This window comes from Lissotriton helveticus, chromosome 12, assembly GCF_964261635.1.
Source record: "Lissotriton helveticus chromosome 12, aLisHel1.1, whole genome shotgun sequence".
In the NCBI taxonomy this organism is placed as follows: Eukaryota; Metazoa; Chordata; class Amphibia; order Caudata; family Salamandridae; genus Lissotriton; species Lissotriton helveticus.
In genome coordinates, this window is record NC_136073.1 from 884,480,487 (window position 1) to 884,501,781 (window position 21,295).

A 21,295-nucleotide genomic window follows, 5' to 3' on the forward strand; every position below is an offset into this window, starting at 1 on the left:
GAAGAGTCCCCACAGGGGGCGTGGTCACCTGCGGCCAATGGCAGGGGCGCCAGGCAGAACTTTGAGAAACTTTCAGTGAATCGCTCCCCCCGGGGGCAGTTGAAGTCCTGAAACTCGAACATTAATCTGGAAGTTGGGCCTCGGTTTTGTAGAATTTATTTGGAAAATGTGTGCTGCTGCAGATTGAATTTCAGACCCCCCCCCCCCCTTCTGCCTTGGGTCCCTCTGTGCCTGGCTGGGTTCTCCCTTCGCCTCCTCTCTCCTCCTCCTCCTCCATCCTGCCCCCTCCCTCCCCTGTGGTTAGCGGTTCTGCCCCTCTTTGTTCTGTTTTGGACACCGGCCAGGCTGCTCCCCCCTCTGCAGCCCGCTTCAGACTGGGCTCACCCGGACGGCACAGAGAGGCCTATTTACCGAGAGCAGTGCATTCTGGGAAGCATGTTAACCAGTCAATAAGGTAATTATATTAGCGCTGCGGATTCCGCTGGTAACAGCCCTGCAAGTTCCTCCCTGTAAAGTATGAGACTTCCCTCCACGTCTCCCTCTAAAGACACCTCCAGAAAAACCCCTCCCTCCTCGTCAGCTCAGCCCTCGCAGCAAAGCGCTTCCGGCTTCGAGGAGCTCTACCCACAGGCATCGCCCTCCCTGTAAAGTAACACCCCGCCCCCCTACAAGAAGCTCTTTCACGGCCCTCCACGTCTCTGACTATAAAGTAATCAATGCATTAAAGAGTTATCTCCACTGCCCTGCTGTGAGACGTTCTCTCCGCAGCTCTGCTGTGAGAAGCTCTCTCCACAGCCCTGCTGTGAGAAGTTCTCTCCCTAGCCCAGCTGTGAGAAGTTCTCTCCACAGCCCACAGCCCTGCTGTGAGAAGCTCTCCCCACAGCCCAGCTGTGAGAAGTTCTCTCTACAGCCCACAGCCCTGCTGTGAGAAGCTCTATCCACAGCCTTGCTGTGAGTTCTCTCCACAGCCCAAAGCCCTGCTGTGAGAAGCTCTCTCCACGGCCCTGCTGTGAGAAGCTCTCTCCACAGCCCTGCTGTGAGAAGCTCTCTCCACAGCCCTGCTGTGAGAAGCTCTCTCCACAGCCCTGCTGTGAGAAGTCCCCTCCACTGTACCCTGCTGTGAGAAGTTATCACAGCCCACAGCCCAGCTGTGAGAAGTTCTCCCCCCAGGCCCCCTGCTGTGAGAAGTTCTTACAGCCCACTGCCCTGCTGTGAGACGTTCTCTCGCCCGTTCACGGCCCTGCTGTGAGAAGTTCTACCCCCAGCCATGCCTGTCCCTCCTGGAAGTTTCTGCGCCAAGGCTTCAGTCTCCAGAACCATAATATGCCCCCTCCTGTTGTCTGTAGTTTCTGCAGGAATTTCTTTTGCTCTCCACAGCCCCAGCATTCCCCTTACCGTGGAATTACCCCCTGCTGTGGTTTCTGTCTCCAGTACGTCATTTCCGGTGCTTTACAAGGAAGTGTCCGTGGTCTCCATAGGCCCAGCTAATCCCTCCAGGTGGTTTCAGAACGAAGCCACAGGTGGGACATCCTGGGACCGTGGACACAGACAGCTTCCTGTAGAAGCCACAGGCGAGACATGCTAAGACCGTGGACACTGTGAGCTTCCCACAGAAGCCACAGGTGAGACATGCTGGGACCGTGGACACTGTGAGCTTCCCGCAGAAACAACAGGTGGGACCGTGGACTCTGAGCTTCCTGCAGAAGCCACAGGTGAGACATGCTGGGACCATGGATGCCGAGAGCTTCCCGCAGAAGCCACAGGTGAGACATGCTGGGACCGTGGACACTGAGCTTCCCGCAGAAGCCACAGGTGAGACATGCTGGGACCGTGGACACTGAGCTTCCCGCAGAAGCCACAGGTGAGACATGCTGGGACCGTGGACACTGTGAGCTTCCCGCAGAAGCCACAGGTGGGACATGCTGGGACCGTGGACACTGTGAGCTTCCCGCAGAAGCCACAGGTGGGACATGCTGGGACCGTGGACGCTGTGAGCTTCCCGCAGAAGCCACAGGTGAGACATGCTGGGACCGTGGACACTGAGCTTCCCGCAGAAGCCACAGGTGGGACATGCTGGGACCGTGGACGCTCAGAGCTTCCCGCAGAAGCCACAGGTGAGACATGCTGGGACCGTGGACACTGAGCTTCCTGCAGAAGCCACAGGTGGGACATGCTAAGACCGTGGACACTGTGAGCTTCCTGCAGAAGCCACAGGTGAGACATGCTGGGACCGTGGACACTGAGCTTCCCACAGAAGCCACAGGTGGGACATGCTAAGACCGTGGACACTGTGAGCTTCCTGCAGAAGCCACAGGTGAGACATGCTGGGACCGTGGACGCTGAGCTTCCCGCAGAAGCCACAGGTGAGACATGCTGGGACCGTGGACGCTGAGCTTCCTGCAGAAGCCACAGGTGAGACATGCTGGGACTGTGGACGCTGAGCTTCCTGAAGAAGCTATAGGTGGGACATGCTGGGACCGTGGGCGCTCAGAGCTTCCCGCAGAAGCCACAGGTGGGACATGCTGGGACCGTGGGCGCTCAGAGCTTCCCGCAGAAGCCACAGGTGAGACATGCTGGGACCGTGGACACTGTGAGCTTCCTGCAGAAGCCACAGGTGAGACATGCTGGGACCGTGGACACTGAGCTTCCCGCAGAAGCAACAGGTGGGACATGCTGGGACCGTGGACACTGAGCTTCCAGCAGAAGCCACAGGTGGGACATGCTGGGACCGTGGACACTGTGAGCTTCCTGCAGAAGCCACAGGTGAGACATGCTGGGACCGTGGACGCTGAGCTTCCAGCAGAAGCCACAGGTGGGACATGCTGGGACCGTGGACACTGTGAGCTTCCCGCAGAAGCAACAGGTGGGACATGCTGGGACCGTGGACACTGAGCTTCCAGCAGAAGCCACAGGTGGGACATGCTGGGACCGTGGACACTGTGAGCTTCCTGCAGAAGCCACAGGTGAGACATGCTGGGACCGTGGACGCTGAGCTTCCAGCAGAAGCCACAGGTGGGACATGCTGGGACCGTGGACACTGTGAGCTTCCCGCAGAAGCCACAGGTGGGACATGCTGGGACCGTGGGCGCTGAGCTTCCCACAGAAGCCACAGGTGAGACATGCTGGGACCATGGATGCTGAGAGCTTCCCGCAGAAGCCACAGGTGAGACATGCTAAGACCGTGGACACTGTGAGCTTCCTGCAGAAGCCACAGGTGAGACATGCTGGGACCGTGGACACTGAGCTTCCCACAGAAGCCACAGGTGGGACATGCTAAGACCGTGGACACTGTGAGCTTCCTGCAGAAGCCACAGGTGAGACATGCTGGGACCGTGGACGCTGAGCTTCCCGCAGAAGCCACAGGTGAGACATGCTGGGACCGTGGACGCTGAGCTTCCTGCAGAAGCCACAGGTGAGACATGCTGGGACTGTGGACGCTGAGCTTCCTGAAGAAGCTATAGGTGGGACATGCTGGGACCGTGGGCGCTCAGAGCTTCCCGCAAAAGCCACAGGTGGGACATGCTGGGACCGTGGGCGCTCAGAGCTTCCCGCAGAAGCCACAGGTGAGACATGCTGGGACCGTGGACACTGTGAGCTTCCTGCAGAAGCCACAGGTGAGACATGCTGGGACCGTGGACACTGAGCTTCCCGCAGAAGCAACAGGTGGGACATGCTGGGACCGTGGACACTGAGCTTCCAGCAGAAGCCACAGGTGGGACATGCTGGGACCGTGGACACTGTGAGCTTCCTGCAGAAGCCACAGGTGAGACATGCTGGGACCGTGGACGCTGAGCTTCCAGCAGAAGCCACAGGTGGGACATGCTGGGACCGTGGACACTGTGAGCTTCCCGCAGAAGCAACAGGTGGGACATGCTGGGACCGTGGACACTGAGCTTCCCGCAGAAGCCACAGGTGGGACATGCTGGGACCGTGGGCGCTGAGCTTCCCACAGAAGCCACAGGTGAGACATGCTGGGACCATGGATGCTGAGAGCTTCCCGCAGAAGCCACAGGTGAGACATGCTAAGACCGTGGACACTGTGAGCTTCCTGCAGAAGCCACAGGTGAGACATGCTGGGACCGTGGACACTGAGCTTCAAACAGAAGCCACAGGTGGGACATGCTAAGACCGTGGACACTGTGAGCTTCCTGCAGAAGCCACAGGTGAGACATGCTAAGACCGTGGACACTGTGAGCTTCCCACAGAAGCAACAGGTGGGACCGTGGACTCTGAGCTTCCTGTAGAAGCCACAGGTGGGACATGCTGGGACCGTGGACACTGTGAGCTTCCCGCAGAAGCAACAGGTGGGACATGCTGGGACCGTGGACACAGACAGCTTCCTGTAGAAGCTATAGGTGGGACATGCTGGGACCGTGGACGCTCAGAGCTTCCCGCAGAAGCAACAGGTGGGACATGCTGGGACCGTGGACACTGAGCTTCCCGCAGAAGCCACAGGTGGGACATCCTAGGACCGTGGACGCTGAGCTTCCTGCAGAAGCCACAGGTGAGACATGCTGGGACCGTGGACACTGAGCTTCCCGCAGAAGCCACAGGTGAGACATGCTGGGACCGTGGACGCTCAGAGCTTCCCGCAGAAGCCACAGGTGGGACATCCTAGGACCGTGGACGCTGAGCTTCCTGCAGAAGCCACAGGTGAGACATGCTGGGACCGTGGACACTGTGAGCTTCCTGCAGAAGCCACAGGTGAGACATGCTGGGACCGTGGACACTGAGCTTCCCACAGAAGCCACAGGTGGGACCGTGGACTCTGAGCTTCCTGTAGAAGCCACAGGTGGGACATGCTGGGACCGTAGACACTGTGAGCTTCCTGCAGAAGCCACAGGTGAGACATGCTAAGACCGTGGACACTGTAAGCTTCCCGCAGAAGCAACAGGTGGGACCGTGGACTCTGAGCTTCCTGTAGAAGCCACAGGTGGGACATGCTGGGACCGTGGACACTGTGAGCTTCCTGCAGAAGCCACAGGTGGGACATGCTGGGACCGTGGACACTGTGAGCTTCCCGCAGAAGCCACAGGTGGGACATGCTGGGACCGTGGACACTGTGAGCTTCCCGCAGAAGCAACAGGTGGGACATGCTGGGACCGTGGACACAGACAGCTTCCTGTAGAAGCAACAGGTGAGACATGCTGGGACCATGGATGCCGAGAGCTTCCCGCAGAAGCCACAGGTGAGACATGCTGGGACCGTGGACACTGAGCTTCCCGCAGAAGCCACAGGTGAGACATGCTGGGACTGTGGACGCTCAGAGCTTCCCGCAGAAGCCACAGGTGAGACATCCTAGGACCGTGGACGCTGAGCTTCCTGCAGAAGCCACAGGTGAGACATGCTGGGACCATGGATGCCGAGAGCTTCCCGCAGAAGCCACAGGTGGGACATGCTGGGACCGTGGACACTGTGAGCTTCCTGCAGAAGCCACAGGTGAGACATGCTAAGACAGTGGACACTGTGAGCTTCCCGCAGAAGCAACAGGTGGGACATGCTGGGACCGTGGACACAGACAGCTTCCTGTAGAAGCTATAGGTGGGACATGCTGGGACCGTGGACGCTCAGAGCTTCCCGCAGAAGCAACAGGTGGGACATCCTAGGACCGTGGACGCTGAGCTTCCTGCAGAAGCCACAGGTGTGACATGCTGGGACCATGGATGCCGAGAGCTTCCCGCAGAAGCCACAGGTGGGACATGCTGGGACTGTGGACGCCGAGAGCTTCCCGCAGAAGCCACAGGTGGGACATGCTGGGACCGTGGGCGCTGAGCTTCCTGCAGAAGCCACAGGTGAGACATGCTAAGACCGTGGACACTGTGAGCTTCCTGCAGAAGCCACAGGTGAGACATGCTGGGACCTTGGACACTGTGAGCTTCCCGCAGAAGCAACAGGTGGGACATGCTGGGACCGTGGACGCTGAGCTTCCTGCAGAAGCCACAGGTGGGACATCCTAGGACCGTGGACGCTCAGAGCTTCCCGCAGAAGCCACAGGTGGGACCGTGGACTCTGAGCTTCATGTAGAAGCCACAGGTGGGACATGCTGGGACCGTGGGCGCTGAGCTTCCTGCAGAAGCCACAGGTGAGACATGCTAAGACCGTGGACACTGAGCTTCCTGCAGAAGCCACAGGGGGACATGCAGGGACCGTGGACACTGAGCTTCCTGCAGAAGCCACAGGGGGACATGCTGGGACCGTGGGCACTGTGAGCTCCCTGTAGAAGCCACAGGTGGGACATGCAGGGACCGTGGACACTGAGCTTCCTGCAGAAGCCACAGGGGGACATGCTGGGACCGTGGGCACTGTGAGCTCCCTGTAGAAGCCACAGGTGGGACATGCTGGGACCGTGGACACTGAGCTTCCAGCAGAAGCCACAGGTGGGACATGCTGGGACCGTGGACACTGAGCTTCCCGCAGAAGCCACAGGTGGGACATGCTGGGACCGTGGACGCTGAGCTTCCAGCAGAAGCCACAGGTGGGACATGCTGGGACCGTGGACACTGAGCTTCCCGCTGAAGCCACAGGTGGGACATGCTGGGACCGTGGACGCTCAGAGCTTCCCGCAGAAGCCACAGGTGAGACATCCTAGGACCGTGGACGCTGAGCTTCCCGCAGAAGCCACAGGTGAGACATGCTGGGACCGTGGACACAGAGCTTCCCGCAGAAGCCACAGGTGGGACATGCTGGGATTGTGGACGCCGAGAGCTTCCCGCAGAAGCCACAGGTGAGACATGCTGGGACCGTGGACACTGTGAGCTTCCTGCAGAAGCCACAGGTGAGACATGCTGGGACCGTGGACACTGAGCTTCCCGCAGAAGCCACAGGTGGGACATGCTGGGACCGTGGGCGCTGAGCTTCCCACAGAAGCCACAGGTGGGACATGCTGGGACCGTGGACACTGAGCTTCCAGCAGAAGCCACAGGTGGGACATGCTGGGACTGTGGACACTGTGAGCTTCCCGCAGAAGCCACAGGTGAGACATGCTGGGACCGTGGACACTGTGAGCTTCCTGCAGAAGCCACAGGTGAGACATGCTGGGACCGTGGACACTGAGCTTCCCGCTGAAGCCACAGGTGGGACATGCTGGGACCGTGGACGCTCAGAGCTTCCCGCAGAAGCCACAGGTGAGACATCCTAGGACCGTGGACGCTGAGCTTCCCGCAGAAGCCACAGGTGAGACATGCTGGGACTGTGGACACTGAGCTTCCTGTAGAAGCTATAGGTGGGACATGCTGGGACCGTGGACGCTCAGAGCTTCCCGCAGAAGCCACAGGTGGGACATGCTGGGACCGTGGGCGCTCAGAGCTTCCCGCAGAAGCCACAGGTGGGACATCCTAGGACCGTGGACGCTGAGCTTCCTGCAGAAGCCACAGGTGAGACATGCTGGGACCGTGGACACTGAGCTTCCCGCAGAAGCCACAGGTGGGACATCCTAGGACCGTGGACGCTGAGCTTCCTGCAGAAGCCACAGGTGAGACATGCTGGGACCGTGGACACTGTGAGCTTCCCGCAGAAGCCACAGGTGGGACATGCTGGGACCGTGGACACTGAGCTTCCCGCAGAAGCCACAGGTGGGACATGCTGGGACCGTGGGCGCTCAGAGCTTCCCGCAGAAGCCACAGGTGGGACATCCTAGGACCGTGGACGCTGAGCTTCCTGCAGAAGCCACAGGTGAGACATGCTGGGACCATGGATGCTGAGAGCTTCCCGCAGAAGCCACAGGTGAGACATGCTAAGACCGTGGACACTGTGAGCTTCCTGCAGAAGCCACAGGTGAGACATGCTGGGACCGTGGACACTGAGCTTCCCACAGAAGCCAAAGGTGGGACATGCTAAGACCGTGGACACTGTGAGCTTCCTGCAGAAGCCACAGGTGAGACATGCTAAGACCGTGGACACTGTGAGCTTCCCGCAGAAGCAACAGGTGGGACCGTGGACTCTGAGCTTCCTGTAGAAGCCACAGGTGGGACATGCTGGGACCGTGGACACTGTGAGCTTCCTGCAGAAGCCACACGTGGGACATGCTGGGACCGTGGACACTGTGAGCTTCCCGCAGAAGCAACAGGTGGGACATGCTGGGACCGTGGACACAGACAGCTTCCTGTAGAAGCTATAGGTGGGACATGCTGGGACCGTGGACGCTCAGAGCTTCCCGCAGAAGCAACAGGTGGGACATCCTAGGACCGTGGACGCTGAGCTTCCTGCAGAAGCCACAGGTGTGACATGCTGGGACCATGGATGCCGAGAGCTTCCCGCAGAAGCCACAGGTGGGACATGCTGGGACTGTGGACGCCGAGAGCTTCCCGCAGAAGCCACAGGTGGGACATGCTGGGACCGTGGGCGCTGAGCTTCCTGCAGAAGCCACAGGTGAGACATGCTAAGACCGTGGACACTGTGAGCTTCCTGCAGAAGCCACAGGTGAGACATGCTGGGACCGTGGACACTGTGAGCTTCCCGCAGAAGCAACAGGTGGGACCGTGGACTCTGAGCTTCCTGTAGAAGCCACAGGTGAGACATGCTAAGACTGTGGACACTGTGAGCTTCCTGCAGAAGCCACAGGTGGGACATGCTGGGACCGTGGACACTGTGAGCTTCCCGCAGAAGCAACAGGTGGGACATGCTGGGACCGTGGACGCTGAGCTTCCAGCAGAAGCCACAGGCGGGACATGCTGGGACCGTGGACACAGAGCTTCCCGCAGAAGCCACAGGTGGGACATGCTGGGATTGTGGACGCCGAGAGCTTCCCGCAGAAGCCACAGGTGAGACATGCTGGGACCGTGGACACTGTGAGCTTCCTGCAGAAGCCACAGGTGAGACATGCTGGGACCGTGGACACTGAGCTTCCCGCAGAAGCCACAGGTGGGACATGCTGGGACCGTGGGCGCTGAGCTTCCCACAGAAGCCACAGGTGGGTAATGCTGGGACCGTGGACACTGAGCTTCCAGCAGAAGCCACAGGTGGGACATGCTGGGACTGTGGACACTGTGAGCTTCCCGCAGAAGCCACAGGTGAGACATGCTGGGACCGTGGACACTGTGAGCTTCCTGCAGAAGCCACAGGTGAGACATGCTGGGACCGTGGACACTGAGCTTCCCGCAGAAGCCACAGGTGGGACATGCTGGGACCGTGGACGCTCAGAGCTTCCCGCAGAAGCCACAGGTGAGACATCCTAGGACCGTGGACGCTGAGCTTCCCGCAGAAGCCACAGGTGAGACATGCTGGGACTGTGGACACTGAGCTTCCTGTAGAAGCTATAGGTGGGACATGCTGGGACCATGGACGCTCAGAGCTTCCCGCAGAAGCCACAGGTGGGACATCCTAGGACCGTGGACGCTGAGCTTCCTGCAGAAGCCACAGGTGAGACATGCTGGGACCGTGGACACTGAGCTTCCCGCAGAAGCCACAGGTGGGACATCCTAGGACCGTGGACGCTGAGCTTCCTGCAGAAGCCACAGGTGAGACATGCTGGGACCGTGGACACTGTGAGCTTCCCGCAGAAGCCACAGGTGGGACATGCTGGGACCGTGGACACTGAGCTTCCCGCAGAAGCCACAGGTGGGACATGCTGGGACCGTGGGCGCTCAGAGCTTCCCGCAGAAGCCACAGGTGGGACATCCTAGGACCGTGGACGCTGAGCTTCCTGCAGAAGCCACAGGTGAGACATGCTGGGACCATGGATGCTGAGAGCTTCCCGCAGAAGCCACAGGTGAGACATGCTAAGACCGTGGACACTGTGAGCTTCCTGCAGAAGCCACAGGTGAGACATGCTGGGACCGTGGACACTGAGCTTCCCACAGAAGCCAAAGGTGGGACATGCTAAGACCGTGGACACTGTGAGCTTCCTGCAGAAGCCACAGGTGAGACATGCTAAGACCGTGGACACTGTGAGCTTCCCGCAGAAGCAACAGGTGGGACCGTGGACTCTGAGCTTCCTGTAGAAGCCACAGGTGGGACATGCTGGGACCGTGGACACTGTGAGCTTCCTGCAGAAGCCACACGTGGGACATGCTGGGACCGTGGACACTGTGAGCTTCCCGCAGAAGCAACAGGTGGGACATGCTGGGACCGTGGACGCTCAGAGCTTCCCGCAGAAGCAACAGGTGGGACATGCTGGGACCGTGGACACTGAGCTTCCCGCAGAAGCCACAGGTGAGACATGCTGGGACCGTGGACGCTCAGAGCTTCCCGCAGAAGCCACAGGTGGGACATGCTAGGACCGTGGACGCTGAGCTTCCTGCAGAAGCCACAGGTGAGACATGCTGGGACCATGGATGCTGAGAGCTTCCCGCAGAAGCCACAGGTGAGACATGCTAAGACCGTGGACACTGTGAGCTTCCTGCAGAAGCGACAGGTGAGACATGCTAAGACCGTGGACACTGTGAGCTTCCTGCAGAAGCCACAGGTGGGACCGTGGACTCTGAGCTTCCTGTAGAAGCCACAGGTGGGACATGCTGGGACCGTGGACACTGTGAGCTTCCTGCAGAAGCCACACGTGGGACATGCTGGGACCGTGGACACTGTGAGCTTCCCGCAGAAGCAACAGGTGGGACCGTGGACTCTGAGCTTCCTGTAGAAGCCACAGGTGGGACATGCTGGGACCGTGGACACTGTGAGCTTCCTGCAGAAGCCACACGTGGGACATGCTGGGACCGTGGACACTGTGAGCTTCCCGCAGAAGCAACAGGTGGGACCGTGGACTCTGAGCTTCCTGTAGAAGCCACAGGTGGGACATGCTGGGACCGTGGACACTGTGAGCTTCCTGCAGAAGCCACAGGTGGGACATGCTGGGACCGTGGACACAGACAGCTTCCTGTAGAAGCCACAGGTGAGACATGCTGGGACCGTGGACGCTCAGAGCTTCCCGCAGAAGCAACAGGTGGGACATCCTAGGACCGTGGACGCTGAGCTTCCGGCAGAAGCCACAGGTGGGACATGCTGGGACCGTGGACGCCGAGAGCTTCCCGCAGAAGCCACAGGTGGGACATCCTAGGACCGTGGACGCTGAGCTTCCTGCAGAAGCCACAGGTGGGACATGCTGGGACCGTGGGCGCTGAGCTTCCAGCAGAAGCCACAGGTGGGACATGCTGGGACCGTGGACGCTGAGCTTCCGGCAGAAGCCACAGGTGGGACATGCTGGGACCGTGGGCACAGGCAACTTCCCGCAGAAGCCACAGGTGGGACATCTTAGGACCGTGGACGCTGAGCTTCCTGCAGAAGCCACAGGTGAGACATGCTGGGACCATGGATGCTGAGAGCTTCCCGCAGAAGCCACAGGTGAGACATGCTAAGACCGTGGACACTGTGAGCTTCCTGCAGAAGCCACAGGTGAGACATGCTGGGACCGTGGACACTGAGCTTCCCACAGAAGCCACAGGTGAGACATGCTGGGACCATGGATGCTGAGAGCTTCCCGCAGAAGCCACAGGTGAGACATGCTAAGACCGTGGACACTGTGAGCTTCCTGCAGAAGCCACAGGTGAGACATGCTGGGACCGTGGACACTGAGCTTCCCGCAGAAGCCACAGGTGAGACATGCTAGGACCGAGGACGCTCAGAGCTTCCAGCCGAAGCCACAGGTGGGACATGCTGGGACCGTGGACACTGAGCTTCCCGCAGACGCCACAGGTGGGACATGCTGGGACCGTGGACACTGAGCTTCCCGCAGACGCCACAGGTGGGACATGCTGGGACCGTGGGCGCTGAGCTTCCAGCAGAAGCCACAGGTGGGACATGCTGGGACCGTGGACACTGAGCTTCCCGCAGAAGCAACAGGTGGGACATGCTGGGACCGTAGACACTGAGCTTCCCGCAGAAGCCACAGGTGGGACATGCTGGGACCGTGGGCGCTGAGCTTCCCGCAGAAGACCACGGTCCTACCATACCCCTATCTGTGGGTTCTAAACGAACCTCTCTACCAATGGCCCCTGCATGTTCCAACCTCTGGCTTCCATAGGAAGCTCTCTGCGTCCACGGTCCTGCCATACCCCAACCTGTGGCTTACGCAGTAACCCCCTGTATCCATGGACCTGGCTTGTCCCTACCTGCAGTTTCAGCAGAAAGGTCTTCAGCTTCCAGAGCCCCCGCAGCCTCTCCTTGTCAGTGCCGGAAATGAGGGGGGGTTCAGTGGATCTGGCCGCTAATACATATGTTTTTGGGCTCCCAGATTTTCCCCCTCATTTCGCTCCTTGTGGTCACCGCAGGAAGTACTTTTTTGGTCTCCACAGCGCCAGCATGTCACTCGTCGTAGAAATATTTTCTTCTTTGTTTTCTTTTTCTCCATACTGCAGTACGTCATTTCCTGTGGTTTCTAAATGACGTTTCCCTGATCTCCACAGCCCCAACCAGCCCGTCCGTGAGGTTTCTGTGGGAAGCTGTGCTGTCTCCAAAGACCCAGCTTGCCTTTCTCCACAGTTCCGGCATGTCCCTCCCTGTGGCTTTGAAGGAAGTCTCACTCCCCTCAGGGCCAGCATGACCCTCCCTGTGGCTTTGAAGGAAGTCTCACTCCCCTCAGGTCCAGCATGTCCCTCCCTGTGGCTCTGTAGGAAGTCTCACTCCCCTCGGGTCCAGCATGTCCCTCCCTGTGGCTTTGAAGGAAGTCTAACTCCCCTCAGGTCCAGCATGTCCCTCCCTGTGGCTTTGTAGGAAGTCTCACTCCCCTCGGATCCAGCATGTCCCTCCCTGTGGCTTTGAAGGAAGTCTCACCCCCTCAGGTCCAGCATGTCCCTCCCTGTGGCTTTATAGGAAGTCTCACCCCCTCAGGGCCAGCATGTCCCTCCCTGTGGCTTTGAAGGAAGTCTCACCCCCTCAGGTCCAGCATGTCCCTCCCTGTGGCTTTGTAGGAAGTCTCACTCCCCTCAGGTCAAGCCTGTCCCTCCCTATGGCTTTGAAGGAAGTCTCACTCCCCTCAGGTCCAGCATGTCCCTCCCTGTGGCTTTATAGGAAGTCTCACTCCCCTCAGGTCCAGCATGTCCCTCCCTGTGGCTTTATAGGAAGTCTCACCCCCTCAGGTCCAGCATGTCCCTCCCTGTGGCTCTGTAGGAAGTCTCACTCCCCTCGGGTCCAGCATGTCCCTCCCTGTGGCTCTGTAGGAAGTCTCACCCCCTCAGGTCCAGCATGTCCCTCCCTGTGGCTTTATAGGAAGTCTCACCCCCTCAGGTCCAGCATGTCCCTCCCTGTGGCTTTATAGGAAGTCTCACCCCCTCAGGTCCAGCATGTCCCTCCCTGTGGCTTTGAAGGAAGTCTCACCCCCTCAGGTCCAGCATGTCCCTCCCTGTGGCTTTGAAGGAAGTCTCACTCCCCTCAGGTCCAGCATGTCCCTCCCTGTGGCTCTGTAGGAAGTCTCACTCCCCTCAGGTCCAGCATGTCCCTCCCTGTGGCTTTGTAGGAAGTCTCACTCCCCTCGGGTCCAGCATGTCCCTCCCTGTGGCTTTGTAGGAAGTCTCACCCCCTCAGGGCCAGCATGGCCTCCCTGTGGCTTTGAAGGAAGTCTCACCCCCTCAGGTCCAGCATGTCCCTCCCTGTGGCTTTGTAGGAAGTCTCACTCCCCTCAGGTCCAGCATGTCCCTCCCTGTGGCTCTGTAGGAAGTCTCACTCCCCTCAGGTCCAGCATGTCCCTCCCTGTGGCTTTGAAGGAAGTCTCACTCCCCTCAGGTCCAGCATGTCCCTCCCTGTGGCTCTGTAGGAAGTCTCACCCCCTCAGGTCCAGCATGTCCCTCCCTGTGGCTTTATAGGAAGTCTCACTCCCCACAGGGCCAGCATGTCCCTCCCTGTGGCTTTGAGGGAAGTCTCACCCCCTCAGGTCCAGCATGTCCCTCCCTGTGGCTTTGTAGGAAGTCTCACCCCCACAGGTCCAGCATGTCCCTCCCTGTGGCTTTGAAGGAAGTCTCACTCCCCTCAGGTCCAGCATGTCCCTCCCTGTGGCTTTGAAGGAAGTCTCACTCCCCTCAGGTCCAGCATGTCCCTCCCTGTGGCTTTGTAGGAAGTCTCACTCCCCTCGGGTCCAGCATGTCCCTCCCTGTGGCTTTATAGGAAGTCTCACTCCCCTCGGGTCCAGCATGTCCCTCCCTGTGGCTTTGTAGGAAGTCTCACCCCCACAGGTCCAGCATGTCCCTCCCTGTGGCTTTGAAGGAAGTCTCACTCCCCTCAGGTCCAGCATGTCCCTCCCTGTGGCTTTGTAGGAAGTCTCACTCCCCTCAGGTCCAGCATGTTCCTCCCTGTGGCTTTGTAGGAAGTCTCACTCCCCTCGGGTCCAGCATGTCCCTCCCTGTGGCTCTGTAGGAAGTCTCACTCCCCTCAGGTCCAGCATGTCCCTCCCTGTGGCTTTATAGGAAGTCTCACTCCCCTCAGGTCCAGCATGTCCCTCCCTGTGGCTTTGTAGGAAGTCTCACCCCCTCAGGTCCAGCATGTCCCTCCCTGTGGCTCTGTAGGAAGTCTCACCCCCACAGGTCCAGCCTGTCCCTCCCTGTGGCTCTGTAGGAAGTCTCACTCCCCTCAGGTCCAGCATGTCCCTCCCTGTGGCTCTGTAGGAAGTCTCACTCCCCTCGGGTCCAGCATGTCCCTCCCTGTGGCTCTGTAGGAAGTATCACCCCCTCAGGTCCAGCATGTCCCTCCCTGTGGCTCTGTAGGAAGTCTCACTCCCCTCAGGTCCAGCATGTCCCTCCCTGTGGCTTTGAAGGAAGTCTCACCCCCCACAGGTCCAGCCTGTCCCTCCCTGTGGCTTTGAAGGAAGTCTCACTCCCCTCAGGTCCAGCATGTTCCTCCCTGTGGCTTTGTAGGAAGTCTCACTCCCCTCGGGTCCAGCATGTCCCTCCCTGTGGCTCTGTAGGAAGTCTCACCCCCACAGGTCCAGCATGGCCCTCCCTGTGGCTTTGAAGGAAGTCTCACTCCCCACAGGTCCAGCATGTCCCTCCCTGTGGCTTTGAAGGAAGTCTCACCCCCTCAGGTCCAGCATGTCCCTCCCTGTGGCTTTATAGGAAGTCTCACTCCCCTCAGGTCCAGCATGTTCCTCCCTGTGGCTTTGTAGGAAGTCTCACTCCCCTCGGGTCCAGCATGTCCCTCCCTGTGGCTCTGTAGGAAGTCTCACCCCCTCAGGTCCAGCATGTCCCTCCCTGTGGCTTTATAGGAAGTCTCACTCCCCTCAGGTCCAGCATGTTCCTCCCTGTGGCTTTGTAGGAAGTCTCACTCCCCTCGGGTCCAGCATGTCCCTCCCTGTGGCTCTGTAGGAAGTCTCACCCCCTCAGGTCCAGCATGTCCCTCCCTGTGGCTCTGTAGGAAGTCTCACCCCCTCAGGTCCAGCATGTCCCTCCCTGTGGCTTTGAAGGAAGTCTCACTCCCCTCAGGTCCAGCATGTCCCTCCCTGTGGCTTTGTAGGAAGTCTCACCCCCACAGGTCCAGCATGTCCCTCCCTGTGGCTTTGTAGGAAGTCTCCCCTCAGGTCCAGCATGTCCCTCCCTGTGGCTTTGTAGGAAGTCTCACTCCCCTCGGGTCCAGCATGTCCCTCCCTGTGGCTCTGTAGGAAGTCTCACTCCCCTCAGGTCCAGCATGTCCCTCCCTGTGGCTTTATAGGAAGTCTCACTCCCCTCAGGTCCAGCATGTCCCTCCCTGTGGCTTTATAGGAAGTCTCACTCCCCACAGGTCCAGCATGTCCCTCCCTGTGGCTTTATAGGAAGTCTCACTCCCCTCAGGTCCAGCATGTCCCTCCCTGTGGCTTTATAGGAAGTCTCACTCCCCTCAGGTCCAGCATGTCCCTCCCTGTGGCTTTGTAGGAAGTCTCACTCTCCTCAGGTCCAGCATGTCCCTCCCTGTGGCTTTATAGGAAGTCTCACTCCCCTCAGGTCCAGCATGTCCCTCCCTGTGGCTTTATAGGAAGTCTCACTCCCCTCAGGTCCAGCATGTCCCTCCCTGTGGCTCTGTAGGAAGTCTCACTCCCCTCAGGTCCAGCATGTCCCTCCCTGTGGCTTTGAAGGAAGTCTCACCCCCCACAGGTCCAGCCTGTCCCTCCCTGTGGCTTTGAAGGAAGTCTCACTCCCCTCAGGTCCAGCATGTCCCTCCCTGTGGCTTTATAGGAAGTCTCACTCCCCTCGGGTCCAGCATGTCCCTCCCTGTGGCTCTGTAGGAAGTCTCACTCCCCTCAGGTCCAGCATGTCCCTCCCTGTGGCTTTATAGGAAGTCTCACTCCCCTCAGGTCCAGCATGTCCCTCCCTGTGGCTTTGTAGGAAGTCTCACCCCCTCAGGTCCAGCATGTCCCTCCCTGTGGCTCTGTAGGAAGTCTCACCCCCCACAGGTCCAGCCTGTCCCTCCCTGTGGCTCTGTAGGAAGTCTCACTTCCCTCAGGTCCAGCATGTCCCTCCCTGTGGCTCTGTAGGAAGTCTCACTCCCCTCGGGTCCAGCATGTCCCTCCCTGTGGCTCTGTAGGAAGTATCACCCCCTCAGGTCCAGCATGTCCCTCCCTGTGGCTCTGTAGGAAGTCTCACTCCCCTCAGGTCCAGCATGTCCCTCCCTGTGGCTTTGAAGGAAGTCTCACCCCCCACAGGTCCAGCCTGTCCCTCCCTGTGGCTTTGAAGGAAGTCTCACTCCCCTCAGGTCCAGCATGTTCCTCCCTGTGGCTTTGTAGGAAGTCTCACTCCCCTCGGGTCCAGCATGTCCCTCCCTGTGGCTCTGTAGGAAGTCTCACCCCCACAGGTCCAGCATGGCCCTCCCTGTGGCTTTGAAGGAAGTCTCACTCCCCACAGGTCCAGCATGTCCCTCCCTGTGGCTTTGAAGGAAGTCTCACCCCCTCAGGTCCAGCATGTCCCTCCCTGTGGCTTTATAGGAAGTCTCACTCCCCTCAGGTCCAGCATGTTCCTCCCTGTGGCTTTGTAGGAAGTCTCACTCCCCTCGGGTCCAGCATGTCCCTCCCTGTGGCTCTGTAGGAAGTCTCACCCCCTCAGGTCCAGCATGTCCCTCCCTGTGGCTTTATAGGAAGTCTCACTCCCCTCAGGTCCAGCATGTTCCTCCCTGTGGCTTTGTAGGAAGTCTCACTCCCCTCGGGTCCAGCATGTCCCTCCCTGTGGCTCTGTAGGAAGTCTCACCCCCTCAGGTCCAGCATGTCCCTCCCTGTGGCTCTGTAGGAAGTCTCACCCCCTCAGGTCCAGCATGTCCCTCCCTGTGGCTTTGAAGGAAGTCTCACTCCCCTCAGGTCCAGCATGTCCCTCCCTGTGGCTTTGTAGGAAGTCTCACCCCCACAGGTCCAGCATGTCCCTCCCTGTGGCTTTGTAGGAAGTCTCACTCCCCTCAGGTCCAGCATGTCCCTCCCTGTGGCTTTGTAGGAAGTCTCACTCCCCTCGGGTCCAGCATGTCCCTCCCTGTGGCTCTGTAGGAAGTCTCACTCCCCTCAGGTCCAGCATGTCCCTCCCTGTGGCTTTATAGGAAGTCTCACTCCCCTCAGGTCCAGCATGTCCCTCCCTGTGGCTTTATAGGAAGTCTCACTCCCCACAGGTCCAGCATGTCCCTCCCTGTGGCTTTATAGGAAGTCTCACTCCCCTCAGGTCCAGCATGTCCCTCCCTGTGGCTTTATAGGAAGTCTCACTCCCCTCAGGTCCAGCATGTCCCTCCCTGTGGCTTTGTAGGAAGTCTCACTCCCCTCAGGTCCAGCATGTCCCTCCCTGTGGCTTTATAGGAAGTCTCACTCCCCTCAGGTCCAGCATGTCCCTCCCTGTGGCTTTATAGGAAGTCTCACTCCCCTCAGGTCCAGCATGTCCCTCCCTGTGGCTCTGTAGGAAGTCTCGCTCCCCTCAGGTCCAGCATGTCCCTCCCTGTGGCTTTGAAGGAAGTCTCACCCCCCACAGGTCCAGCCTGTCCCTCCCTGTGGCTTTGAAGGAAGTCTCACTCCCCTCAGGTCCAGCATGTCCCTCCCTGTGGCTTTATAGGAAGTCTCACTCCCCTCGGGTCCAGCATGTCCCTCCCTGTGGCTTTGAAGGAAGTCTCACTCCCCTCAGGTCCAGCATGTCCCTCCCTGTGGCTTTATAGGAAGTCTCACTCCCCTCAGGTCCAGCATGTTCCTCCCTGTGGCTTTGTAGGAAGTCTCACTCCCCTCGGGTCCAGCATGTCCCTCCCTGTGGCTCTGTAGGAAGTCTCACCCCCTCAGGTCCAGCATGTCCCTCCCTGTGGCTTTATAGGAAGTCTCACTCCCCTCAGGTCCAGCATGTTCCTCCCTGTGGCTTTGTAGGAAGTCTCACTCCCCTCGGGTCCAGCATGTCCCTCCCTGTGGCTCTGTAGGAAGTCTCACCCCCTCAGGTCCAGCATGTCCCTCCCTGTGGCTCTGTAGGAAGTCTCACCCCCTCAGGTCCAGCATGTCCCTCCCTGTGGCTTTGAAGGAAGTCTCACTCCCCTCAGGTCCAGCATGTCCCTCCCTGTGGCTTTGTAGGAAGTCTCACCCCCACAGGTCCAGCATGTCCCTCCCTGTGGCTTTGTAGGAAGTCTCACTCCCCTCAGGTCCAGCATGTCCCTCCCTGTGGCTTTGTAGGAAGTCTCACTCCCCTCGGGTCCAGCATGTCCCTCCCTGTGGCTCTGTAGGAAGTCTCACTCCCCTCAGGTCCAGCATGTCCCTCCCTGTGGCTTTATAGGAAGTCTCACTCCCCTCAGGTCCAGCATGTCCCTCCCTGTGGCTTTATAGGAAGTCTCACTCCCCACAGGTCCAGCATGTCCCTCCCTGTGGCTTTATAGGAAGTCTCACTCCCCTCAGGTCCAGCATGTCCCTCCCTGTGGCTTTATAGGAAGTCTCACTCCCCTCAGGTCCAGCATGTCCCTCCCTGTGGCTTTGTAGGAAGTCTCACTCCCCTCAGGTCCAGCATGTCCCTCCCTGTGGCTTTATAGGAAGTCTCACTCCCCTCAGGTCCAGCATGTCCCTCCCTGTGGCTTTATAGGAAGTCTCACTCCCCTCAGGTCCAGCATGTCCCTCCCTGTGGCTCTGTAGGAAGTCTCACTCCCCTCAGGTCCAGCATGTCCCTCCCTGTGGCTTTGAAGGAAGTCTCACCCCCCACAGGTCCAGCCTGTCCCTCCCTGTGGCTTTGAAGGAAGTCTCACTCCCCTCAGGTCCAGCCTGTCCCTCCATGTGGCTCTGAGGGAAGCAGTCACTCGTCACACCTCGAACAGGCCCCGCCCCCTGTCATGGATCACTGCTGCCAGGACACGCCCCTCAGCTGATGAAAGAGGGGCGGCTTCGAGGGGTGGTGCAAGTTAGACCGAATTCTCAATGCCCCCCCCCCCTCCCCCTCCCAACTTCTCATAGACGCTAAAATATCCGAAAATACACCCGTGTCCCCCTAGGCTTGTGCTCAAGTCACCGTCGAGTAAAGCGCTGCAGAGTGACCGGAAGCTCCAAGGCGCTGTAGAGTGGCTGAATGCACACATGGCTCTGCGCGGGGAGCCCCCGCTTCAAGGCGCTGTATAGTGGCTGAATGCATACATAGCTCTGCACTGGGGCGCCCCCGCTTCAAGGCGCTGTATAGTGGCTGGATGCATACATAGCTCTGCACTGGGGCGCCCCCGCTTCAAGGTGCTATGCAGGCACAAACTGGGAAAATGTAACATCCAGAAACAAAAGAGGGGTTCAGGGGAGCACAACCCGCGCGCCACGGACTGTACTCGGACCCCAGCTCGGGTGTGAGTTTACACCAGGATGACATCATCAGGCCTACAGACAGGAGTAAGACGGCCAACGAGACAAGAAGGACCCCTGCCCCGAGGCTGCACAATAGTGATCGCTCTTAATGCCAGCCTTGAATTGTATTTACATGACTGCTTTACAATGAGTCGTGACGCCTCACCCCGGCTCCCCCCTCCATTCACAACTTCGGGGCTTCGGAGCGCGCGCCCGGTGAAAGGGAGATCAGAGATACAGAGAGATACAGTGATCCACGGGTGGACAGGCGGGGCCTTCTGAGAGGGACTGGTATAACATGGCAGTTATGGATAACTAGATATTTAAATTAAATACCCCCCTCCCCGTGGAGCAGGGGGTGGATGGGGAGCCCCCCTCGTTTGCCCCGCCACAGATGGGTCTTTGCTCTCACTCCTGGTCACACCCCTGCGCCTGCCACAGGCCTCTGTCTGTCTGTCAGTCAGTCTTCTCGAGGGAGGAGGGGTCTCGTGACCAGGGCCCCTGTGCTACAGGGAGGGGGTTCTTGTAATCTGGGGGCCCCTGGGCTCTTCTCCAGGGAGGGGGGTCTTGTAATCTGGGGCCCCTGTGCTACAGGGAGGGGGTTCTTGTAATCTGGGGGCCCCTGTGCTCTTCTCCAGGGAGAGGGGTCTTGTAATCTGGGGCCCCTGTGCTACAGGGTGGGGGGTCTTGTAATCTGGGGGCCCCTGTGTTCTTCTCCAGGGAGGGGGGTCTTGTAATCTGGGGGCCCCTGTGCTCTTCTCCAGGGAGGAGGGGTCTTGTAACCTGGGGGCCCCTGTGCTCTGCTCCAGGGAGGGGGTCTTGAAATCTGGGGGCCCCTACGCCCTCCTTACCTTGCAGCAGCAGGTCCCGTCGCTCCTGGGGGGTTCCTGGCCCTCCTCTGCCCCCCAGCTCAGGCACCGCAGCTGCCCTTTCTTCGTGAAGAATATTTTCCTGTTGTGTGGTTTCCACCCCAGGGGCGGGGCAGTGGACAGCGGACCAATGAGAAGCCCTGACACCCAGGGGGCGTGGCTTCTCTGGGCCTGGAAAGTGGGAACGTGAGATCTCAGGGTGAGGACTGGAGGCAGGTGGTGGAGGGACTGAGAGCTGAGGAGGGAGAGAGGTGCGACCCTTGAGGCAGGAGGAGAGGGGGGGCTGAGAGCTGAGGAGGGAGAGGAGCGACCCTTGAGGCAGGAGGAGAGGGGGCAGTGAGGAGAGGGAGAGAGGTGCGACCCTTGAGGCAGGAGGAGAGGGGGCTGAGAGCTGAGGAGGGAGAGGAGCGACCCTTGAGGCAGGAGGAGAGGGGGCTGTGAGCTGAGGAGGGAGAGGAGCGACCCTTGAGGCAGGAGGAGAGGGGGCTGTGAGCTGAGGAGGGAGAGGAGCGACCCTTGAGGCAGGAGGAGAGGGGGCTGAGAGCTGAGGAGGGAGAGGAGCGACCCTTGAGGCAGGAGGAGAGGGGGCTGAGAGCTGAGGAGGGAGAGGAGCGACCCTTGAGGCAGGAGGAGAGGGGGCAGAGAGCTGAGGAGGGAGAGGAGCGACCCTTGAGGCAGGAGGAGAGGGGGCTGAGAGCTGAGGAGAGGGAGAGGAGCGACCCTTGAGGCAGGAAGAGAGGGGGCTGAGAGCTGAGGAGAGGGAGAGGAGCGACCCTTGAGGCAGGAG

General features: G+C 59.6%; 1 protein-coding gene across 1 annotated transcript in view; it reads right to left on the bottom strand.

The window, feature by feature from the left end:
- LOC144799971 (phospholipid scramblase 2-like) overlaps nt 1-20,608 on the bottom strand; it is a 204,958-nt gene extending 184,350 nt beyond the window's left edge. The window contains exon 1 of the mRNA XM_078671621.1: nt 20,491-20,608. The gene's annotated coding sequence lies outside the window, so the exon portion shown is untranslated. The remainder of the gene's footprint in view (nt 1-20,490) is intronic.
- Between the last annotated feature and the right edge of the window lie 687 nt (nt 20,609-21,295).